Source organism: Octopus sinensis, linkage group LG8 (assembly GCF_006345805.1).
Source record: "Octopus sinensis linkage group LG8, ASM634580v1, whole genome shotgun sequence".
In the NCBI taxonomy this organism is placed as follows: Eukaryota; Metazoa; Mollusca; class Cephalopoda; order Octopoda; family Octopodidae; genus Octopus; species Octopus sinensis.
Genome location: NC_043004.1, coordinates 48126981 through 48151924, shown reverse-complemented (window position 1 = coordinate 48151924; position 24944 = coordinate 48126981). Strand labels below are relative to the sequence as shown.

Genomic DNA, 24944 nt, shown 5'->3' with positions numbered 1-24944 from the left:
CAGACGCCTAGAACCTTTCCGTAGGACGTCGCGCACGTTAGTGTTAGTTGGTGACTTTAACACAATGATAGTTGCACGTGTGGATTGTGTTGGCTCAGTTCGAAATAGAAAAGGGAATACTTGCCTCACTAACCTCTCAATCGCTTTCAACTGCCTGACAGGTTTAGAATCGATCACCAGAATGCTCCTATGTGGACATGGACAAACAGCTCCGTGTCTCTCAGATCCTACTTAGAGTATTATTAGGTTAGCTGAGAAATCTAGCGTTAGTTATCCACATTTTCAGATCGTCAGCTATACGGATCACAAGTTTGTGATCTGTAAGCTTGACTTAGATAAATTTTGTGGACAGGGCCCCGGTTAGTGGAAGCTAAACTTGTTGCTCCTGAACGGATTAGAGAATTAGTGAAAAGGGCGTTTGCAGGAGCCATCATCGATAAGTACTTGTGGTACGCCCTAAAAAGCGCCATTAAATGTGAGTCCCGTTGATTTGAGCCACGTGTGTTTTAAATTATGCTCTGGAATTTGTATTGATTGCTTAGATGTGTTCGTTCTATAATTTCCCTTATTCTCCGATTTGACTCTTAAACAAAATAAGACAACGCCAAGGCTGTGTGGAGTTTTCAGAACATTTATAAAGAAAATGTAAGTCTTACAGCTGTTTCTGGGATATTAGAGATATCCCTTCATCAGAGACGATATGAGATGGTTAACTAGGAGAATGAATGAAGAAATAAAATAAAAATAAAAAATAAAAATGTATAAAAATGTTATAGTTGCAGTTCCAATATCCAAGTAAAGTTGTGTGTAGAAGTGGTATAAATGCTTCCTGTTTGGGGTATGTAAATTCCACAGATGGTAAGTGTGGAGACGTAGATTCCATGTGCTGTTCATTCAAAGGGGTCTTGTGGTGTGAATGAAAATTTGAAAATGCAGCGATAGTATTAAGTGGATAGGGAGAGGAGAAGAGATGTGTATATTAAGAATAGAGGTTAAAGGAAAAGGTGGGAAAAGAAGGAAGGAAAGAGGAAGAGAAAATGAAAACAAGAAGAGAAAATGAAAAAGTGTAAGGAAGTGAAAACAAAAGTAAAAAAATGAAAAAAGGCGTTTTGGTGGTCAAGTTATTAAGAGGGCGGATGGGAAAGGAGTAGGGGAGGGTAGGGAGAGATAAGAATGTAAGTAATGAATATGTGTGAGGTGTGTGAGCGGGGTTGATATGTTAGAGTGGTATTAAGGGATGGGTACAAAAAAGGTATAGGAGGAGGGACTTTCTAAAGTGAGTAGTAAACCACAAAACAGAAGGGAAGAATGTGTGTATAGATATGTGTGTGTGTTTGTGTACGTGTGCATACTACGTTTGTTCCAGGATATCTTTCTGAATACTTTCTCAAGAAGCTTTAAGAATATTTAAGTTGGAAAGTGTCGAGTGCTTCTAGTAGACTGTATATCTGCAGTTTTCCTTTGACCACACATCGTTATTAAACGTATAATCTGAAAAGGTCGTTGTCGCCACCTAACATTACACTGAGTAATACGATTTTTGTCCTTGGGTAGCAACTGTTATTTCCTATTTGTTTACCCCCAGAATGTATGTAAAATGGCTGAACTTTTCTTCAAACTTTGGGCGTTATGAGACACAGATTACCATTCTGATTTGTTTTTCTGTGTATACACCGCCGATAGTTGTTGCTGACAAACATCGGCAGTAATTTTATTCAGCTGAATACACGTCATTGATTGGTTGAAATCACCGAAATACGACTACTTTAACGTGAAATAACTTCGTAAATATAAGTTTTTCTCAAAAATACTAAGAGTAAAAGATGTTTTATGTGACACATTCTACCAGTGTCCGAAGTTTGAAAGTGTTTAGTTACAAAAAATTATTTTTTAAATCTGTTGGTCAAAAGGTAAAGATCCCTTCTACTACACCTTAGTATATGCAATTATCAAGGTAGGAAGTTAGCAGAAACGTTAGATCGTGGGAGAAATGCTTTGAGGTATTACTGCTGGTATTACTGATTTCCTCTCCTGTCTGCAAAATTACTGACCGTGTGCCTAAAGCAGAAACAAATATTATAAGCAGTTATTACGATTTATATTTAGTTTTCTCTTAAAGCGGCGAGCTGGCAGAAACGTTAGCACGCCGGGCGAAATGTTTAGCGGTATTTCGTCTGCGTTACGTTGTGAGATCAAATTCCGCCGAGGTCGACTTTGCCTTTCATCCTTTCGGGGTCGATAAATTAAGTACCAGTTACGCACTGGGGTCGATGTAATCGACTTAATACCTATGTCTGCCCTTGTTTGTCCCCTCTGTGTTTAGCCCCTTGTGGGTAATAAAGAAATAGGTATTACTGCTGGTTCTCTACGTTGAGTTCAACTTTCATAGAAGTCTGTTTTACTTTCTATCCCTCTTAAATCAAGAAATGAGAAGCAACGGTCAAGTGCTAGGGCCGAAATATTCAACAGATTTCCTCTCCTGTCTTCAAAATTGCTGACCGTGTGCCTAAAGCAGAAACAAATATTATAAGCAGTTATTAAGATTTATATTTCGTTTTCTCTTAAATTTGCAGACACTTATTTTTAAAGTGATTGAATATTTTCCCTATAGTCACTTTCTATTCCGTTTTTTTTTCATATACCGCGTTCTACAAAACTTTTAATTAGCTTTAAAGCGTGCCGATAATAAAAAAATATAAATAATGGGGAAAATAGCACTTTAAAGGTATAAACAGATAACCGTAGCATGCGTCTGAATGTTTTAGTTGACCTTTTTTGAAATTTGATTCTTGAATTGAAGTCATTAGGTAGCGTGTGTGTTTCTTGTCACGCACGTTGTAAAGGATATAAGTGTTTATGTTGAATAAAATAATTATTTATAACGAATGCCTGTATATGTTGGGGTTGTTGTTGATATCATTTTTGTTGTCGATATACAGTCCTAGGTAAAGTCTGATCACGTAAACATTATAATTAAGAAGGTTTACAGTCACGACCACCGAGTTTGTTTTTATTTCTTGATATTTAGATACTATAACTAGAACTATCATTTGTCTTTTGCTTACTCTTTTACTTATTTCAGTCATTTGACTGTGGTCATGCTGGAGCACCGCCTTTAGTCGAGCAAATCGACTCCAAGGACTTATTCTTTGTAAGCCTAACACTTATTCTACCGGTCCCTTTTGTCGAACCGCTAAGTTGCAAGGACGTAGACACACCAGCATCGGTTGTCAAGCGATGTTGGGGGGACAAACACAGACACACAAACACACAGACACACACACACACACACACACAACACACACACACACACACACACACACACACACACATATATATATATATATATATATATACACATACATATACACGACGGGCTTCTTTCAGTTTCCGTGTACCAAATCCACTCACAAGGCTTTGGTCGGCCCGAAGCTATAGTAGAAGACACTTGCCGAATGTGCCACGCATTTTGTTTGTAAACGAACGTGTACATACAAGGGGTACTGAGATTGCAGGCACATTCCCCCCACACACTTACTAAAAATAGACACACAGGAATATACGCATGCGCAGATAAATACACATTCAACGGGAATACAAAGTAAACAGAACAACATACACACGGATAGGTACATAGGTTGTATGAACAGACAAGCACACATACACACAGATACACAAATGAAGACTAAAACACATGACCATGTATATACACACACTTTACTTAGATGTGTATGCACACACACACACACACACACACACACACACACACTGACCAACACACATGCGCACAAACAAAACTATCGAAAAAGTTGCAAGACGCAACGAAAATTTTAGAAATATAAAGAAGGAAATGAGTAGAAATTTTACCGGTGAGTGTGTTAAATTGTAATGCCCTAAAAGAGAATGACTCTCCCCAGACACAACAGAATATGCTTCAACACACGAACTCGCATAAAGAATCTTGTTAACCAACTCCCAAAACGAAATTTTAATGGTTATTTCTCTTGTATTGCAAACCTTGCAAATAACTGGCAATTTGATAAGCAAATGATTTTTTGTGTCCATTCCATATGTTAGTAAGATACCGCCGATGTTCCGATTCACAGTTTTTTTCGACCACTTTTACCTTTGATTCCTATTTTAATCAGATGGCCCTTCCTAGCCATTCGATGTTAAAAAAAAAAAACCTATTATATTTTTAGAATTAAATATTATTATCGCTGGGCTAGCACACCACCACACACATTCCACAACCTATGACAGAATAAGATCCCCATAAACTGATATTGATATGAAAATATTACAATACACAGATAAATAAATGGAATTAAATTACTATATACATAAACAAAATAAATTAAATTAAATTAATACAAAAGCGAAAGAAGAGTAAAGTAAGCAGATATAAACAAATGAATAAAATAAATAAAAGTAAATTAAACGAACGTGTACAAACAAGGGGTACTGAGACTGCAGGCACATTCCTCCCACACACTTACTAAAAATAGACACACAGGGATATACGCATGCGCAGATAAATACACATACAACGAGAATACAAAATGGCAGATCGTTTGTAAAGAGAGACACAAAAAAAGAAAGAAGAAAGCAACACACACTGATGAGGTCACAGAATTGTGACGGAAGAACTCTGGCTGCAATATACAATTAATATAAAATAAAGCTGAAGCATGTTAACACCAAATATATAGTGTGTGTGTTTTCATTGGCTAAACTGGCAACATCCCCAAATACAACAATATCTGTTTCAACACACGAATTCGTATCAAGAATCTTGCAAAATGAATATATATATATGCATATATATATATATATATATATATATATATATATATATAATATATATATATATATATAATATATATATATATATATATATATATATATATATATATATATATATATAATAAGTAGTGAATGAATTATCTTAGTATGGATAATTCGGTTAACCGATACCTGGGTAGCAAATTCACGTCAGAAAAACACGGTTGAAGCTACATGCCAAGGGCAGAGATCACGTGCTTTCGTGTGGAAATTTGCGTGTTTTTTTAAATACAAATAAATGAAAGAATGGAGTTGAACGACGATTTAACAAAATTCCTTTATTCTCGACATATGTTTCGAAGGCTGCATATTCCTAATTTCGAAGGAATAAGGGGTGCATTATGCCGCCTTCTCATCAGGAAAAACAAGGAACTTATGTCAGCATCAAGATGAACAAAAACTCTTAGTTTTTGTTCATCTTGATGCTGACATAAGTTCCTTGTTTTTCCTGATGAGAAGGCGGCATAATGCACCCCTTATTCCTTCGAAATTAGGAATATGCAGCCTTCGAAACATATGTCGAGAATAAAGGAATTTTGTTAAATCGTCATTCAACTCCATTCTTTCATTTATATATATATATATATATATATAAACATCTTTCTTCACCCTTTCTCCTTCCGGTCTTTCAAAATGTGACCTCATGTGCACCGTTGGCGATTTTTTTCCTCTGTCTTCCCTTCTCTGGATCTTTCCTTCTATGTTTCCGACGAAGAGCTCCGCTCGAAACGTTAAGCCCTCCTTCTCCCCTTCTTTCCTGAGCATCCAATAATACTATATTTGTTCCACGTCCTCGCGTTGTTGTGTTTTTTTGTGTTTTCTTGTTTGGATTAACTTTATATATATATATATATATATATATATATATATAGATGTGGGAGACTGAAAAGTTCTTGGATTTGAGTAAAAGAAAATACAGGGGGATCAGTTAATTTTGATTCTATTCAACATATTCCGCTCTCAGATACATACACTTATGGTAGCAGGCCTTCGGTTTTTCTAAGCCCTGTAAATGAACTGGGAAGGTCTCCAGTCAGGCAAGCTGGTAAAATCACGCCGGGAGAAATGCTTTGTGGCATTTCGCCCGTCTCTTCGTTTTGAGTTCAAATTTCGCCGAGGTTGACTTTGCCTTTTATCATTTCGGGATCGATGAAATAAGTACCAGTCGAGCACTAGGGACGATGCAATCTACTTGTATACTCCCCCATCCAAATTTCAGACCTTGTGCCTTTAGTAGAAAGAGTATACCCCCCCATATATATATATATATATATGTATTTATATATATATATATATATATATATAATATATATATATATATATATATATATATATATATATATATATATATATATATACATATATTACGGAGATGTACTTGCATAGCGATGCAGCACGAAGTTTTGTCAGTGAACAAGTCGCGGTCTCAAAGCGCCGAAAATATTTTGACAAATTAAATTTAAATGTTGAAGTGAATCAAACGGTTTTTGTGTGTTTATTAAATGGCTTATAAACACCTTACACGCTGCAATTGTGTATGTATATATATATATATATATTTGTGTGTATGTATAACTATATCGATGAATGTATATATATATATATATATGTGTGTGTGTATATATATATATATATATATAGATACACACACACACAAACATACTCACAACGTTTCGATGTTTCCGTTGACATTCTATCACTAACCTGCTTTATGTGACTTTTATATTCGGATATGTTCTCAAATTGGAACCTGAATCCTCTCATGTAATGTACAGTGTAAATTCATTTATTGTAATCGAAGAGTGCATAGTCGCTTATGGCACATAACCGGTAACAAAAGTGATCACTGGTAGGCGCGAAACCAATGGTAACTTTTTGACTGGTTATTTTTTACTTTTAATTACGACCGAGTTCCAACCCGGGTCTTTTTGGGACTTCAATAGCTTAATACTGATATAGGTCGCGTACTCCTGCTGTAAATTGCATTTCCTCATTAGCAGAGACAGGATCTCCTTCGGCGAGGCAGAAATTGCGCGGATCCAATGAATCAGTTTTTTGAAGCTTGCATTCACTGCTTATTAACCTCTGGCAATTCAAGGCTGAGATCTTTTATCATTGAGGTTTACTCCTCTAGGTATATTTTGTCCAGAACTGTTTATTTTTATATTCACATCTAAACTTCATATCTAAAGGTCTTGCACCTACCCGCCATTTGGGGACCCGGTGAATGAAAATTTTCTTTCTATACCGGGGATATTGACAACTGCTTTAAGAGACCTCACTGCGAAGTTTCTGTAGGGGTTTATTCTCTTATCTTTTCACACTCCCGTGTGTATAAGCATAGAAAAAAATGGAATACATGACAATATAAAAATAATATAAAAAAGGAATATGAAAATAAAGATATACAAAGAAATATAAAAATTTAACAATAATAAGACGCTTAAAAATGTACTATACACACACACACTCACATACGCAAACAAGCAAACACATACACACATACACACAGACATTCCAGACATATATCAGGTCCCACTAGAGCGCTACTGGAAATATGTAATCCAGTACAACCTGTCACGTGGTCGGGGCGTCGGCGACTAAACAGGCAACCTCACCAAGTTGTGTATGAACTAAAGTTTTAGTTCATACACAACTAGATCCCACAACAATATCTTAGCATGCTTTTAATCTTTCATCAGGAAAATATGTATATCCGAATATGTTGATACTCACTCCGCCAAATCTTCTGTAACAATAATAATAATAATAAAATAATAATAATAATAATAATAATAATAATAATAATAATAATGATAATTTTTTTTGATGTATTCCTTTTTCGTACTGAGGAGAACAGTAATATGTAATTAATTTAATTTTAATTAAATTAATTTCTAACTTTTCTACCATGTTATTTACATGTTAACATTGCTGTTTGAATCGATCGCGTGCATGGATTAAATTATTTTCAAACTTATAACATCTTTTCTTCTTCATCTTTAGCGAATCATGTAGTAGTGCCATTTGAACTTAAACTCCGAAGTTATTATGACTGGGCCGACGGGGCAAGGAGTGGCTATAAGAGAAATTTAGGTGGGCTAATATGGGGATAATGATGCAAAATATATGATTAGGCTTGTTATGTCTTGGTCTTATTTTCCGTATATTGTGTTCTTTGTACTCCGCCTATTGTGTTTTCGTCTACTTTTTCTCCTCGTTGTGTTCTTTCTGTTCAACCCTTGAGTTAAAAATATGCATACATATATACATACATGCATACATACAAAGGTACATACATACATACGTACATACATATATACAGACATACAGCAGATGTTAACATAAAACTGAAGATCAGTGAAAAAGAGAATACCTACGCTGAACCGCTGAACCATTGAGGAATCTGCAGTTACTCTATTCAGATTACAAGTTCATGTTTATACGTGTAATTATTGGGACACTGGGATGTGTAACACACTACCTAAATACCAATCTTGAGAAATTAGGCTTCTCAAAAACCAGAAAGGAGAAAGCTGATTTGAAGATTACAGTTCCAATCGATCACTGGAACTGTAAAAATCTGTAAAACTTTCCAGAGGTTTATCATTTAAATACATAAGCGCATGTTTAGAAGACATACATAAAACACGTGAGAAGACATACATAAAACAAAACATCCAAATTTGCACATATACATGCATACAAAAATACCCTGTTGTTGATGTTGGAATTCCAATGAAGGAGTTTTGGATCTAGGTTAGAAATCAGCTCTTTCTCTATTGGCAAGAAATCATGAAATAAAACTGAATAATGACATACATACTGATTTATATAAGAATATATATATATAAAACCTAGATAAAACTTAGATATGTTTCGACCAAAGATTGGTCCAAGCCATGTCTAACTTATTAGCACTACCTAATAGGATTATCTAGATCCTTTTTATGTCAAGTATTGTGGTATCATGTTCCATTCGAGTAGGGAGTTCTTGTTGGGTGAGTTGTATCCAGGTATTGGTGGCTTATCTGGTATTCCTTGAAGAAATTTGTCCAGATTCCGTTTAAAGGTGATGGGATCCTTTTACATTTTGATCTGTTTTGGGAAAATGTTAAATAGAGCAGGGCCTGGTGAAGAAAAGAAATTGTGTTGCAGTGTATTCATGTGTTGTGATCCTGAATTAGTAGGGGACGTATGGCTCGTGGTCCTAGCTTTGGATGAATTTTGAAGCTAATGTTGAGGTGGTTTGGGCAATGCTGGTGGTATATTCTCCACATCGTGCAAATGATATATCTTTCGCGGCTGCACTAGAGTGAGTAGTGTTTCAATGCTTTAAGGCGGTCCCAGTAATCGAGATCAGTCATGCCCTTAATTCGTTTAGTGAATGCCCTCTTGGGTAATACAATTTTCGAGGTGTTTTGTTTTGTATGGGGAGCCCACAGGGAGAAGCAGTATTCGAGGTGTGGTCGTACAAAGGAGGAGAAAAGTGGAACGATGACACCTTGTTCTCTGGACCGGAAGTTTCTTAGGTTCCAGGAGCTCTTCCTACGAGCTACATCGACCTTATTGTTGATGTAGGCACTCTAACTGATATTATCAACAGTTACTCCCAGGTCTCTGATATTATTAGATACTGTGAGACGTTTCCCTAAAAGAAGAGAGTATGGTTGTTTTAGCATAGTCTTTTTTCCAAAATGCACCAGCTCAAATTTTCCCTCGTAAACTGAAACACAAAAGAAACGTCTCACTCATGCTAAATAGAAAGCGGTTTATTAACAGACTGTTATAGCATTGATTGAATAGTGCTAATTAAGAAACTGTTCTTTCCTAATCATAAAACCTAATTTCCTGAGACGTTTAACGTCACATGATGTCACGGCATGACGGAGTGTCCTGCATCCAACGAGATGAACTCAATATCTCCTGTGACCACCGTTAGCTCTATGGGGTTCAAGTTCGGACTTAGGGCAGGTCATGGCAGTGTCTGGATGTTGTGCTGTTGGAGGAAGTCTGTTGTCAACCTGGCAATATGGGCACGGGTGTTGTAATGCTGGAACACGTAATTCCAATGACGGGCAAAGTATGACACAATGTGAGGCCTCAACACTTGGATGATATAGCGAGCAGCGGTTAGTCTATGATGCTCTGTATCCCCACGAGTCTCTCCACTACACAACCATCGGCATGACGCTCACCCATTCTCCAAACCCTAGCTCTGCTATCTACCACAGAAATGCAATATCGACTTTTGTTGTTCACAGAATTAACTCCCTAATCCGATTCCGGTACTCCTCATGAAACAAAAGAGACTTGTTGAGTATCCAGTAGCCGGATCCCTGTCTATGTATCGTATCTAAATCAAGCTTACAGGTCACAAAGTTGGGATCACTGTAGCTGACATAGTGGAATTGTGGACGACTGACTAGGTTTTTATCTAATTCCCTAATTAGAATTCTATCTAGATAAGTTCTGGCCGGCCCATAGCTTTTCATCTATACCCACAATTGGGCGTTTGGGTCCTCAAGTATATACCTTTCTGCTAGCTGAAAACGGCTAAGCATATTTAAGAAACATTGATCACCCCTTCTAACATTAGAGTCAACGCAATCCACGCGTGCATCGCAGATTACATTAAAGTCCTCTAACATAACTATAGAATGAGACGAAACAAGAAATTTCTCAATACTTCGAAAAACATCGGCTTTAACCGCACCTTTCGCAAGGGCGTAAACACCAATCAACCTGAAAGACTTACTGCTGTGCGTCACATCCGCGACGATCAGCCTGCTCTCCGGGTCGCTAAAAATTGTTTTTACTCCATTGCCCAGGTTTTTACCTGAACAGCACACCGACAACTCCCCCCTCCAGGTGGGCATGGAGAAAGGATTTTCTCGTAGCCATTTAGGACTGGAGAGAAATCCCTCTAACTGCTCAGCCTGGACTCTGTAGCAACTATAACATGGTCATATAGGAAACAGGCTTGTTTCCAAATCGACTTCAGGCCGCGTACATTTATGCATCCAACATTAAGAGTGTCCATAGAAAGAATTATATACTCACTTCCTCCTGTTCTTCCTGTTCTTTATCCGGGGCTTGCGGGGTAATGTCTATGAGGCCTTCATATATTTGTGAAGAAAATCCATCCTCAAGGGCCCCCATATCTTTATCATATTTCTTTTTACGTAATTGTCTCTAGTAATTGCGAATATAAGTATTTCATTTGGTGTCCTTGTTTTCAAATTTCTGTGTTATGTCATGCGTATCTTCCGTATCTCGCCGTGTAGTTTATGTCTGCGTGGGGTGGGTGGGACTTGGACTGGGTATTTGTTTCTGGTTCTGAATGTAATATTTTTTTGCTGTAGGGCTGTTGGGGAGGGACAGCTTTTTTCTTTTACTCCTCTTCTTTTTTCCAACTTTTCCCACCCCCTTCTTGTTCAGCGTCCTTCTCGCTCTCAGTTTCAGTTTCAGATTCTGGTCTTTCGTTTCTTCATCCTTTGTGCTTACCGTTTCTTTTCAGGTGGGATTTCCTTTTCTGAGGGAGGTTTACACTCCGATCTTATGTGAACCTTTTGGCCACATTTGAAGCATCGGGGCTATCTCCCCTCGACCATCAATGGAAGTCTTACTTCCCCCACCTAAATTATATCGATGATGTTTTCTAAATCTGCAGGGGCAACCTGAATCAATTATTCCAGTCTCTGCTCCTGCCAATGTTGTGATTCGGTAGCTTGTGCCTGGAGGATTGTAATTTTATCCTCCAGGTCTGTAGTGATTGCCGCTACGAGCCAATCAGGGTCCATCTCTGGTGGTATATCTGCCACCCAGATCTTGGAAGTACGTCTTCCGAGATACGTGGACAGGAGCATGATTTCTGCCGTTTTTAACAGACTGTGGACTCCTGCTTTGCTTTCTCTGATCGAAATTGCCCCATCTGATTATCATATATTCCGCAGTCTTCAAAATCATTTGGGCAGAAAAAGTATGAATTCTGTAGACGAGGTCAGAACAGTACTAGAGAAGTAATTTTCGTCACGGACAAGTGAATTTTGGAAGAGGAGTCTTGCAAGTCTACCAGATAGATGGAAGAGCATTATAGAAAAGGAAAGAGAGTATATAATAAGTCTCTGAACGAGGTATAGACAGTAACTGCACGGCAATGTGAAGTGTATTTGCCATCTAAATATGGCTAACCACTAAGGGTGGATGTTACTGTAGCTTGTAGCCACAGGAGAAATCTTCTCCAGCTGGCTATTGACTCACTTTCTGTGCCCTATCGGTAATTGCAAAGTGAGGTCATCCTTCCCTCGTCAACCTATGTGATACGCACGGACTGCAGTTTCTGGGTATTGACCCGTCATCAGCGCACGGTAATCACCAGTTTTCGATGGAAGGGTCCCAATGCAAATACATATATCCTTTTTCCAGTGACTTTTCGTCACTGATCTTGAAAAAGTGTAAGAGAGTATATTTTAGATCAAAAAAGATATTCGTTTATCTTAATTTTAGATCAAAAAAGAAATTCGTTGATCTTAATTTTGAAAACTAAAAGGAGTATAAAAAACCGCAATATTTATGGGATGGTATATATGAATTCATAGAGAGTATTGCTAATAAGAATATGGAGTAACATCCCAAAGATAAACTGATGTAATGGGATATTTATATCTATTAATGCCCACACACATACATACACATATAAACCCACATACACACACATATCCACATGACCATTTAGGTTGTAGGATTGACTCTGACCCCACCCCACTACATATAGGGATTTGGGGATTAGGTTTCGGTCAAGAAGTAACTAATATTAGCATAGCATTTAGGCTTCACCCAATTTTATTTCATTAATATACTCATGTATTAAACTTCCCCTAATGGGTTTAATCTAAGTTATTTTTGCCAACTCCTTTTATAATACTATATCTACTAAATAGCTGCTAGCATCTAACCTCTAACCACTGTAACATGGACCAAACCATTAAACCCAACACATAACATACTACCCTCGCTATTTCCCCCAGTATAATGGAAACACGATGTGAATCGCAGCCTGCGGAAATTCCTCCTGATTGTGACTTCATTCACCTACTTACTTGAAGTTCTTATCTTACCTTTCCTTACTATGTCTAACACATTATTTAATTTTATTTTACCCTACTCTGTTTTTAACTGACTTCCACACATGTTAGTTCCCTAACATCTGGACCCTCTGAAGAAGCCTAAGGGCACATCCATAATCCAAACCATGTCCATTATCTGTTCATTCCTGTATATCACTGACGGGATGAAAATAACTTGGAAGTTTTTGTTGCCTCATGGTAGAAACGGCCGTAAGTAATTAGTACCTGTACACTCATCTATTATTATCCATTTTCTCTCTCTCTCTCTCTCTCTCTCTCTCTCTCTCTCTCTCTCTCTCTCTCTCTATATATATATATATATATATATATATATATATATATATATATGTGTGTGTGTTTATGCAGTTATTGACAGATTTCATTCATTAATTTGTATCACGCACACATATGTTTATAATTATTTAATAAATAGATATAATTGAATGTTTACTGGCTGATGCTTATCGATTGTATATGTCTCCATTTTCTTATTTGCCTTATATATATATATATATATATATATATATATATATATATATATACAAGGAGAGAGAGAAAGAGAGGGAGAGAGAGAGAGAGTTTATAGAATATGAAATAGAATATTTTTCAGATAAATATTTTTAGTTAGAGACATTAAATGATTATTTTGTAGGCCTTCATTGAGAAAGCTGATCGCCCTTTTAAAGCCTAGCCAGGCGCATGGGCCCAGTTTCCCGATTTCAATGGCGTATGTGTTCCCCTGCTGGGCGAGACGCCAGTCCATCACAGAGTTACTCATTTTTGCCAGCTGAGTGGACTGGAGCAACGTGAAATGAAGTGTTATGCTCAAGAACACAACGCGTCGTCCGGTGCAGGAATCGAAACCATAATCTTACGATCATGATGCTGACACCCTAACCACTAAGCCATGCACCTCCACAATTTCAACAATTTACCAATTAAAAACCATCTGCTATTATGTATTTTGTTTTCTGAAAATGAAAATAGAAATAAAGTTTTTAGAAATAGGTTTCTAATTCTTACATTGACACTTTGTATACAAATTGAATATATTAGCTCTTTAAATATTCAATTTATATTTAATAAAAATACCATTTACCGTTAGCAAAGCAACGGTTATCGTATTGTTATCATTGAATATGTTTGTGTAAGCTAAATTAGCGTCCAGCTGTCGCCCTTCAACTGTACATTACAGATGCAGATACCTAAATAGTATTCATTGATGGAGAGATATATCGACGACGCGATCAAAATAACCCATTTTTACACAAAATATAATGATATTAGGGTTATTAACCCTCTTTGGACAATCAAACGCATTATATAATCGAAATATAAACTCGTATAATCAAATATATCCCCGTGATCACCGTGACCGACCAGGCTATCAGATGCTGGTCACAATGCGCTTCGCATTGTTTTAGCCTTCAAATGACGCCACCCCGCTGACTAAACGAGCAGGCCTACCGACGCCACCCCGCTGACTAAACGAGCAGGCCAACCGAAGAAAGAGTGAGAGAAAGTTGTGGCGAAAGAGTACAGCAGGGATCGCCACCACCCCCCTGCCACAGCCTCGTGGAGCTTTAGGTGTTTTCGCTCAATAAACACTCACAACGCCCGGTCTGAGAATTGAAACCGTGATCCTACGACTGCGAGTTCACTGCACTAACCACTGGGCCATTGTGCCTCCACATAATCAAATATATACAGAGGTAAAATTAGTAACTAAAAGAATGTGAGCGTAAAAACAAAGTAACTCGGTGGAAAACGTTTCCATTCTATTCATTTAACAAAGACTAGTTTTGTAAAACGAAGGATTGTAGTCTATTCATTCTGCACAAACATATTAGTACTTGTTATTTATCGGCTTCTATAGCTTAATAGTGGATTTAGAGCGCGGGGGGTGGGTTTACTCAGTATCTTACTCACACTATTTCGTCTGTCTTTACTTTCTGAGTTCAAATTCCACCGAGGTCAACTTTGCCTTTCATCCTTTCGGGGTCGATAAATTAAGTACCAGTTGCGTACTGGGGTCCATTTAATCGACTGGCCCCCTCCACCAAAATCTCGGGCCATGTGCCTAGAGTAGAAAAGAACATCTTACTCATACATTCACTCTAAATAGTTGTCATCTGAAAGTTGCTGTTTAAGAATGAAGTGAAACAGTATCATATGTTCTAGTTTAACTTTTCGCTTATTTGCAGTTTCCGTTTTTGATTTCATAGTGTCCTTGTTTTGATATGTTTTGAGTATAAGGACATGCGGTGGGGTAAACTGAAATTAGGCTAAATAAATAAGAAATAAAAACTATATAAATGTCTTGAATATCAGGTTCACACTCACACATGACTACCAAAATATTTAACCAGATTATTTAGTGGCTGATAGAGTAAAACAAAACACTATGGCTTTGATATATATATATATATAACTTGCATAGCCATCACTCACAAGCGAATATGGCATGATAGCACGTACTACGTATTCGCTTATTCTTTCAGGCTAAAAGACACAGACTCTATCTCGGAAATATTCGCTGGAACACTTGTGATGACAGATGTTGGGCAAGAATATTGTAACAGCAGCCGACTGGTACCCATTCTCTGCTAAGTAGATTGCAACGTCGAGAAATAATGCACCTTGCTCTGAGCAGTAAAAAGCATCACCCAGTCCAGGAATCAAACCTACGATTCAATAACCGTGACCCTAGGACCCTAACCACTCGGCCATGTGTCTTTATACGTGAGTATGTGAATATGTTTATGTATATATAAGTCATTGTTCAGTTTTATTTCAAGATTTCTTGCCAATAGAGAAAGAGCCAGTTTCTAACCTAGATCCAGGGCTCCTTTATTGGAATTTCAACATCAACAACAGAGCATGTATGTATGTATGTATGTATGTATGTATGTATGTATGTATGCATGCATGTATGCATATGTGCAGATTTGTATGTTTTGCTTATGTATGTATTCTCATGCATATAGTGTCATATCTTGACATGCTCATATGTATTTAAATGATAAACTTCAAGAGAGTTTTACAGATTTGTACATTTCCCAGTAATGGATTGGATCTGTAGCCTTCCAATTACCTTTCTCCTTTCTGATTTCACATGTATGTATGTATGTATGTATGTATGTATGTAGTATGTATGTATGTATGTATGTATGTATGTATGTATGTTTGTATGTATGTACGTATGTATGTACAAGCGTGATTGTGTGGTAAGAGGTTTACTTCTTAATCACGTGATGCCGAGTACAGTCCCACTACGTGGCATTTTGTGCAAGTGCCTTGTACTATAATCCCGAGCCAGCAAAATCTTCGCGGGTGTGATTGCTAAACGGAAACTGAAAGAAGCCCATTGTATATATACAAATATATTTATGTATCCGTATGTGCGCAGGCGTATATCTATGTGTGTGTCTTTGTGTTTATGCTTGCCCTCCACCGAAGTGTCTTTCACTCTGAAAACCGGTGTTGTTTTGTTTACGTCTCCGTAACTTTTCTGCAAAAGAGACCAATAGAATAAGAACGACACTTTAAGAGAAAAAGTCAATTTGTTCGGTTAAACCATTCGAGGTGTCCCAGTATGACGGATTCTAATGGCTGAAGCAGGTAAAATATTTTACACACACACACACTCACACACACACACACACACACACACACACACACAACACACACACACACACGTGCACACACACACACACACACGCGCGCGCGCACATACACACACACAAACAAACACACACACATGCATCGTAGAGCATAAACACTTAACAAACCTGTAGAAGATTGTATTAATCACCGTCGAGGTGACATTTATAATTCATGTGTGTAAAATTTATAGGAGCTTAGTATCTTTATGTAGGAACCATAGATGTTTATCGTAGCATGTCAAAGCTACTCTTTACTCTTTTCTCTTTTACTTGTTTCAGTCATTTGACTGCAGCCATGCTGAAGCACCGCCTTTAGTCGAGCAAATCGACCCCGGAACTTATTCTTTGTAAGCCCAGTACTTATTCTATCGGTCTCTTTTGCTGAACCGCTAAGTGACGGGGACGTAAACACACCAGCATTGGTTGTCAAGCAATGCTAGGGGAACAAACATAGGCACACAAACACACACACATACATATATACATATACATATATACGACAGGCTTCTTTCAGTTTCTGTCTACCAAATCCACTCACAAGGCATTGGTCGGCCCGGGGCTATAGCAGAAGACACTTGCCCAAGATGCCACGCAGTGGGACTGAACCCTGAACCATGTGGTTGGTTAGCAAGCTACTTACCACACAGCCACTCCTGCTACATTTATTTATTTAGTAGAAGAAAATGAAAATGAAAACATTGTTAAATGTTACTCTGCAGTTATATTTTTTATGGCTCGAATATATAAATATCTATGAACTTGTCCTCAGAATGGAAATCTGGCCTGAATGCCTGCAATAGGGTTAACACCCAAGGGCTATTCGGTGATATTAAACCCGCAATTGATTTAATCTATTTCACTACAGGAACGGTCACCATAAGAGACTGTATAATTTTCATTGACCAAATTTCACTTTCAGGAGTCTGGTTTATCTAAATATATTGTTTGTTCCCTCTCAAGCCATGCCTGGCTCATAAGGGCCGGTTTTCCCTGTTTACTTCTCGTATAGGTTCCCCACCTGGACGGGACGCTGGTCCGTCGCAGGTGAGCTGCAAGATGCAGGAAGAAAGAGTGAGAGAAAGTTGTGGCGAAAGAGTCAGCAGAAGTTCGCCATTACCTTCTGCCGGAGCCGTGTGGAGCTTAGGTGTTTCGCTCATAAACACACACATAGCCCGGTCTGAAATCCGAAACCGCGATCCATCGACCGTGAGTCCGCTGCTCTAACCACTAGGCCATGTGCCTCCACATCTAAATATATAGTAGAATATATATTTACTCAAGATGCAATGCGTGAGACTGAACTTGGGGCCACGTATCTGCAAAGTGAACTTCTCAACCACATTAAAAACTGAGTATTGGTGCTTTCCGTTTTAAACATTATATTTGGAGACACCACGAATAACTAAGCTGATAGGATGTGAGTTCACGAGTTGGTAAATGCATGGAATAATGTCCAAGAAGCAGATGACTAAGGAACTGAAGTCCCTTTCCCTTTCGTTTTAAGAAATAACCCGAGTAGTTAATCGCATCTGCAAGGACCAATAGAATTGTGGGGATCTTTTCGGTTCGAACGGCAGTTTTTAACATAATTTCTAGGTAACTAAAAAATTTTAAACTTCGTATACTGGTCGAATGTGTTTATAAAACATCTTTTTCTCTTGGCTTTATTGAGAAAGTTCTATAGTTTGTAAGATATTTGTTGTTTTTTCTTCAATATCTGCAATTTCAACCAATCATTGACGTCCATTGAGGTACAAAGCATTCTGTGCCATATGAATATGTCCCTCATTCAAGAAACAGATTGGGTTTATTTACATTTGTGAAGAAAAAAAGATACCCTTCCCCCACCCCTAACCCTAACCCTAACTCTAACCCTAACCCTGACTCTAACCCTAACTAACCCTAACTAACCCTAACTAACCCTAACCTTAAAACATATTGAAATGCAATAGATCGATACTAGGGTCATAATTATGGGTGACAATTTCATATGACACCGCTAGAAAAAACTGCCGTTCAAACCGAAAAGATCTGAATTGTGGAATTCATGAGTGATAGAATGGCTTCCGTGACTTAGCTTTTACCATCGGATGAATTAAACCGTGGGTTTTCGATTAGAGCATTATCTAGTGCGGGGTGTCATCTTTCATTTGCCTAATGTGAGAGTGCAGGTAATCGCTAAATCTTATCTGTATTCTAATCATTACGAAAATCAAGTGTTTAGCTTAATAATTTAGGGTTTATTCAACTGACTTACTTTATGTGAGTGTCCCCGCCCCACTCAATCCTTGAAGCGCTATCTGAACTATTAACGACTAATGTGAGGGTAATGGTGGTAGTGTGGTTCTGCTGATAATAACAACGATGATAGTGATGTTGAAATTTTTGCCCCGTGTCACTTCTGACCACGAAGACGCATTCCAGTCATGACCATCCCATCTTTTATTCAACCGAATATTAAAATCAACATTATCTATCATGCCCCTTACGAAAAAAGAAAAAAAAGGAAAAAGGGAAAGCAAAGGACTAACGAAGTGCATCGATGATGACAGGAGCGACTGAATTGCAGGCTGTCGAATTGGAGAGGCAAATTCATTTCTTCAAGTGAATAAAGGAGACTTCATCGTCACCCTAGTAACCTAGCCAGGCTTCTGTTTTACCTTTTCGAAACTATAGAGAAGCTTCTGCTCTATAGTGTATCCCCGTGAATTCAGAAAATGATTAGCCAAAGTGCTGGCTGTTTTTTTAAAAAATAATTTTTAACATGTTTATCTCAAATGGGAGTACGGAATTCATTGCCCCAAGTGATAAAGGTGACTATATCATCATCATCATCCTAGTAACCTGTCCAGGCTTCTATTTTACGTTATAGGAACAGAGATAAGCGTTTGACTTTTATAGTAGATACCCGTGGATTCGGAAAAGGCTCATCAGGGGAGTTTATTGATTTTATTTATATCACGTGTAGATACTATGAAGTAATTGATGTCTAAGTTTAGTAGAATAACTTACTGTAATGAGCTGACGGTGGGGCCTTTATGTTGTTGTTGCTCAACCTGGAAGAGATAGAAGCTAAATCCTTACTATCTTTAAAAAGAGAAGGTCATCTTAGATAATGCAGGTCTAGAGTGAGTATCTAAAATAAAAGACGGTGATTTCATGGCGGTAAAACTTTTTAATCGTAGGTTTCGTGGTGAGAGCAGGACATCACAATAACCTGCAAGTATATAATATATAAAAGGGCTTATCGTAAGTGCTTGTGTCCTGAAACATGTGACAGAACATCAATATACGATAACAAAAAAAATAATGAATACAAATTGATGATCAACTACAATTATTAGACTTATCTTGACTTGCAGTTTATCTTAACGTGAATCATCCTCACACCACAAAAGCTAATAAGAAGTCCATTCAGTAAGCAAACGTAGGCTGGAAGACATTGAAATAACAACATCGGCTAAGAAAACTCTGTTCTCAATACATTCTTGAGGGGATTATATAAAACTATATTTACTAAAACATTCCAGACGAAAATCGAAGTATAAAGATCTGGGCGTCAAATAGGTAGGTTGAATTAGGTTATTATATTTTTTCAATAATTGTTTTTTTTTTAAATTTCGTTTTTGGATTTGGTTTGCAAGATTCTTTATATGAGTTCGTGTGTTGAAGCATATTCTGTTGTGTCTGGGGAGAGTCATTCTCTTTTAGTGCCTTATTATTTAACACACTCACCGGTAAAATTTCCACTTATTTCTTATTTTTATTTTCTAAAATTTTCGTTGCGTCTTGCAACCTTTTCAATAGTTTTGACTCTGTCCGTTATTTACACTGCATTCCCTTTTGTTTGTTTGTGCGCATGTGTGTGGATCAATGGGTCAGTATGTGTGTGTGCCTATACATGCATGCATGTACGTATATATGTGCGTATGTGTTTGCATGTGTATGCATGTTAAAATTAATTTTAAATTGTGTTTCTCCAAATGTTTGTACTCTCGGAGCACTTTAGAGCTAATGGAGATTATTCTGTCTCACTTCGCATGAAAAAAAAAGGTATTTAAAAAAAATATATATATGTATAATTACCTATCAGTATAAATAATTTAAACTGCAGAAAATTGTCTTAACCTATTTATATGAATATTCTAAACTACATAAAAATTATTAAAAGCTGCATTTCTCGATGAAGGGAACTCCAGCCTTGGAGTTGCACTCCAGCTTTAACTTGAAAGTTTAAAACGAAGATAAACATAAAAGGGTCAAGCAATTTCACATATTTTACCAATATGTTTATAAATAGCATAGAGACTTATATATACTGTTTATCAGTTATAGTCTGCATGTTATCTTTAACTTTTCTTAAGCAACAACACCGTATAGTATAGGTAACTCTACTCGGGGGTTAAAACTGATCTAAGAAAAATATAACAAGTTCCCATGTGAGGAATGCAGGCTCTCTAATATTGATTGTAAGGCTGGGAGGATTGAAACGGAGATGGACAATTTGCTATGCTTAATAAAACAGCTAATTTTTAAATATTTGTATTTGCTCTACGCCATGATGAAGAAAAAAGAATTATATTAATGTATATTATATTTTCTCTGCTCATTATAAAAAAAGGTGAAACGTTATCGGCATTTCGTCTGTCTTTACGTTCTGAGTTCAAGTTCTGCCGAGGCCAACTTTGTCTTTCATCCTTTCGGGATCGATAAATTAAGTACCATCCTTTTGGGGTCGATAAAATAAGTAGTATTCATGTACTGGAGTAAATGTAATCGACTGGCCCCCTCCCCCCAAATTTCGGGCCTTGTGCCTAGAGAAGAAAAGATTATAAAAAAGGTGAGAGGAAGCAAAAAAATTCGCTTATATTTTAGAGCAGCTTGGTGTTTGTGAATTTGAGAAACAATCCTCAAATTAATAATTCTTTATTATTTTAGTATAGGCCAGTATTTTTTAGGGGAAGGTACAAGTCGATTACGTCAACCCCAGTACATGAATACTACTTATTTTATCAACCCCAAAAGGATGAAAGGCAAAAATCGACTCTCAGTGGGATTTGAACTTAGAAAGCAAAGAGCCAGAACAAATCATACTGAGCATTTTGTCCGGCGTGCTAAATATTCTGTCAGCTGGCAGAAACTTCATCGATATTTTGAGCAATTTGAGCTTTGCGAATTTGAGAACTATTACTTTCGATGGCTCGCTTAATTTTCGAGGCATAATTTAGGTAACAAAAAAAAAAAAAAAAAAGGAAAAATTGTCTTCTCTACGCCCAGTTATACAGTACTTAGGATCTTTTCGGTTTGAACGGCAGTTTTTAACATAATTTCTAGGTAACTAAAAAATTTTAAACTTCGTATACTGGTAGAATGTGTTTATAAAACATCTTTTTCTCTTGGCTTTATTGAGAAAATTCTATAGTTTGTAAGATATTTGTTGTTTTTTTTATTCAATTTTTGCAATTTCAACCAATCATTGACGTCCATTGAGGTAAAAAAGCATTCTGTTCCGTATGAATATGTCTCTCGTTTAAGAAACATTGGGTTTATTTACATTTCTGAAGAAAAAAGATACCCTTCCCCCACCCCCATCCCTAACCCTAACCCTTACTAACCCCAACTAACCCTAACCCTAAAACAGATTGAAATGCAATAGATCGATACTAGGGTCATAATTATGGGTGAAAATTTCATATGACACCGCTCGAAAAAAACTGCCGTTCAAACCGAAAAGATACCTTAGTTATTCACAAAGGAAGCGGAGATTGACGGTGATCATAGTTCTATAATGTACTGCGATAAGGGCACAAAGTAGTTTACATTTCCTCTTCAGTTTTTCCATTGGCTTTCACGTTTGTATATGTTTTCTTTGGTCTTTAATTATCAGTTTGTTAAAGATCACCACTTGACTATCACTTATCGTTCGGGAGTATGTGTATTTCTTAGAGTCCTAAATACTTTGATTTACTACAAATTATCAGTAAGGAAAACATTATGATGATCGAACCTTGACCGAAAATCATTTATGTTGCTCGTGAATTGCATTTCCTTTGTTTGAGAACGTTATTATTATCCTTTTTTAGGCGGCGACTGGCAGAATCGTTAGCACACCGGACAAAGCGCGTAGCAACATGCAACATTTTGCCCGAAGGGGATCTCAATATGCATATATATATATATATATATATATATATATATATATATATATAAAATAGTAAAGAGTGAAAAAACTATAGATGGCTTAAATGTTAAAAAATATATATATTTGCGTCAATATGTCTGAAGAATATTAGAAAATTAAAAAAAAAAAAATTTTCTCTTATAATGACATAATTTAAAAGAAAGACCGGTTTCGCGTGTAGCTTTTCAAATTTCTTGCGACGTTATGTTTATGTTGAATAAAGTTATCGTTATGTTTATGTTCAGGAGAGTTCTAAATAAGGGGAGGTAGTGAGTGATTTCTTCCGGTGTAAGGGAGATAATCGCTTAAAAATTTTTTCCTTTCCCTTGGTGTGAATTTCTCTGTATCAGTATGTTCGGATGGTTGAGTCTGGGCTTGTACTTTTCAATGAAGAATGTTTCCTTGTTTAGTCTAATTTGTGTTGATGATCCGAAAGCACATTGGTAAAATGGAAAGATTAAAAATTGTGGTAGTAGTTGCTTTGCGCATTTCTCAATGTGCTCACTAAAAGGTATCATTCTATATTCTGGGAATGCAATCTGTTGTCGATGCAGCGTGCATCTACGTCTGAGTGATAGTCCCGTGGAACCCACGTAGTCTTGGTGGCAGCCCGAGCATTTTATGACATAAATTATGTTTTCAGAGGCACAAGTAAAGTTAGATTTGATCTTGAATTTCTGTCCCTCTTTAAAGAGGAATTCTGATCCTTCTAGCAGGTTAGGACATGTTGCACAGTTCGATCTACCACATTTTTTTACTTTTGCATCCGTAATTTCAGAAGACAATTTTGCCTTTGTGAGAATCTTTTTAAGTGATTTAGGCTGTTTGTAGCTTTTAATGATTTGGTGTATGTTTAGAATTTCCTTTAATTTGGGGTCTTTATGAAGTATTGGTAAATTCTGGGTGATGATGGTGAAGGCTTCTTTGTTTCTGGGGTTGTATGTAAATATGTAAGGTAGTATTTTCGGGGAAGGTGTGTTGTTGTGTTGAACTTTTCTTAAAGTTTCTATGTTGATTTCTGTTGCACGTCTGATCCCATCCTCTATGAGTTGAGCTGGGTAATGTCTGTCAATTAGGGTGTTTTTGAGTTCTTGCAGTCTAAAGTTCCTGATATTTTGTTCTGACACTATTGTGCATATCCTTCTTGCAAGGTTGAAGGGGATGTTTGTTTTAGTGTGTCTTGGGTGGCATGAATTAAAAAGAAGGTATTGTTTGGCGTCTGTGGCTTTGTAAAAAATGTCTGTTTCTATTTTAAGGTTAATTTTTTTAATTAGTATATCCAAGAACGGGAGCTCCTTTTGGTTGTATTCCATTGTGAACTGTATATTTGGGTTTATGCTGTTCAATAGGTTTTTAAATTTTAGGAGTTTATCTGTGTTTTCATTCCAGAGAATAAAACAATCGTCTAAGAATCGTTCCCAATTCTCTTTTATGTATTGAGAGAGGGGGCTTCCAAAGATTGATAAAGATTCCTGGTAAATGATTATTTCCATGTATCCCATTGTTAAGTTCGCAATGACTGGTGCTGCCCTTGTACCCATAGCAATATATATATATATATATATATATATTATATATATATATATATATATATATTTATATATATATATCTATATATATATATATATAAATAATTATATATATATATATATATTTATATATATATATAGATTTATATATATATTTATATATATATATATTATATTATATATATATATATATATATACATATATATGCATGTATATATATATATATATATATATATATATATACATATATATGCATGTATATATATATATATATATATATATATATATATATTATATATATATATATAATATATATATTATATATATATACATACATATATATGCATGTATATGCATAGACATATATATGATATATGCATATATATATATATATGACCTTTCCTGATTCTACTAATAATCCTTTCTATCATAGGCACAAGGCCTATGAGAGGGGATAGTCGATTTCATCAGCCCCAGAGTGCTTTCTTGGTACTTCATTTGGCGACCCCAAAAGGATGAAAGGCAAAGTGGACCTCGGTGGAATTTGAACTCAGAACGTAAACACGGTCGAAAGACCGCTAAGCCTTTTGCCCG

General features: G+C 36.6%; 1 protein-coding gene across 4 annotated transcripts in view; it reads left to right on the top strand.

Annotated features, from left to right (window-relative positions):
• Nucleotides 1-15411: 15411 nt before the first annotated feature.
• The window catches only part of LOC115214805 (putative acyl-CoA synthetase YngI), a 22056-nt gene continuing 12523 nt past the window's right edge, over nucleotides 15412-24944 (top strand). The window contains exons 1-2 of one of the 4 annotated variants that reach the window (XM_036505370.1): nucleotides 19974-20206; nucleotides 24784-24907. The gene's annotated coding sequence lies outside the window, so the exon portion shown is untranslated. Of the gene's footprint in view, nucleotides 15721-19973; nucleotides 20207-24783; nucleotides 24908-24944 lie in introns of those variants that run through there. The other 3 variants (XM_036505369.1, XM_036505371.1, XM_029783835.2) reach the window with 3 other exon arrangements.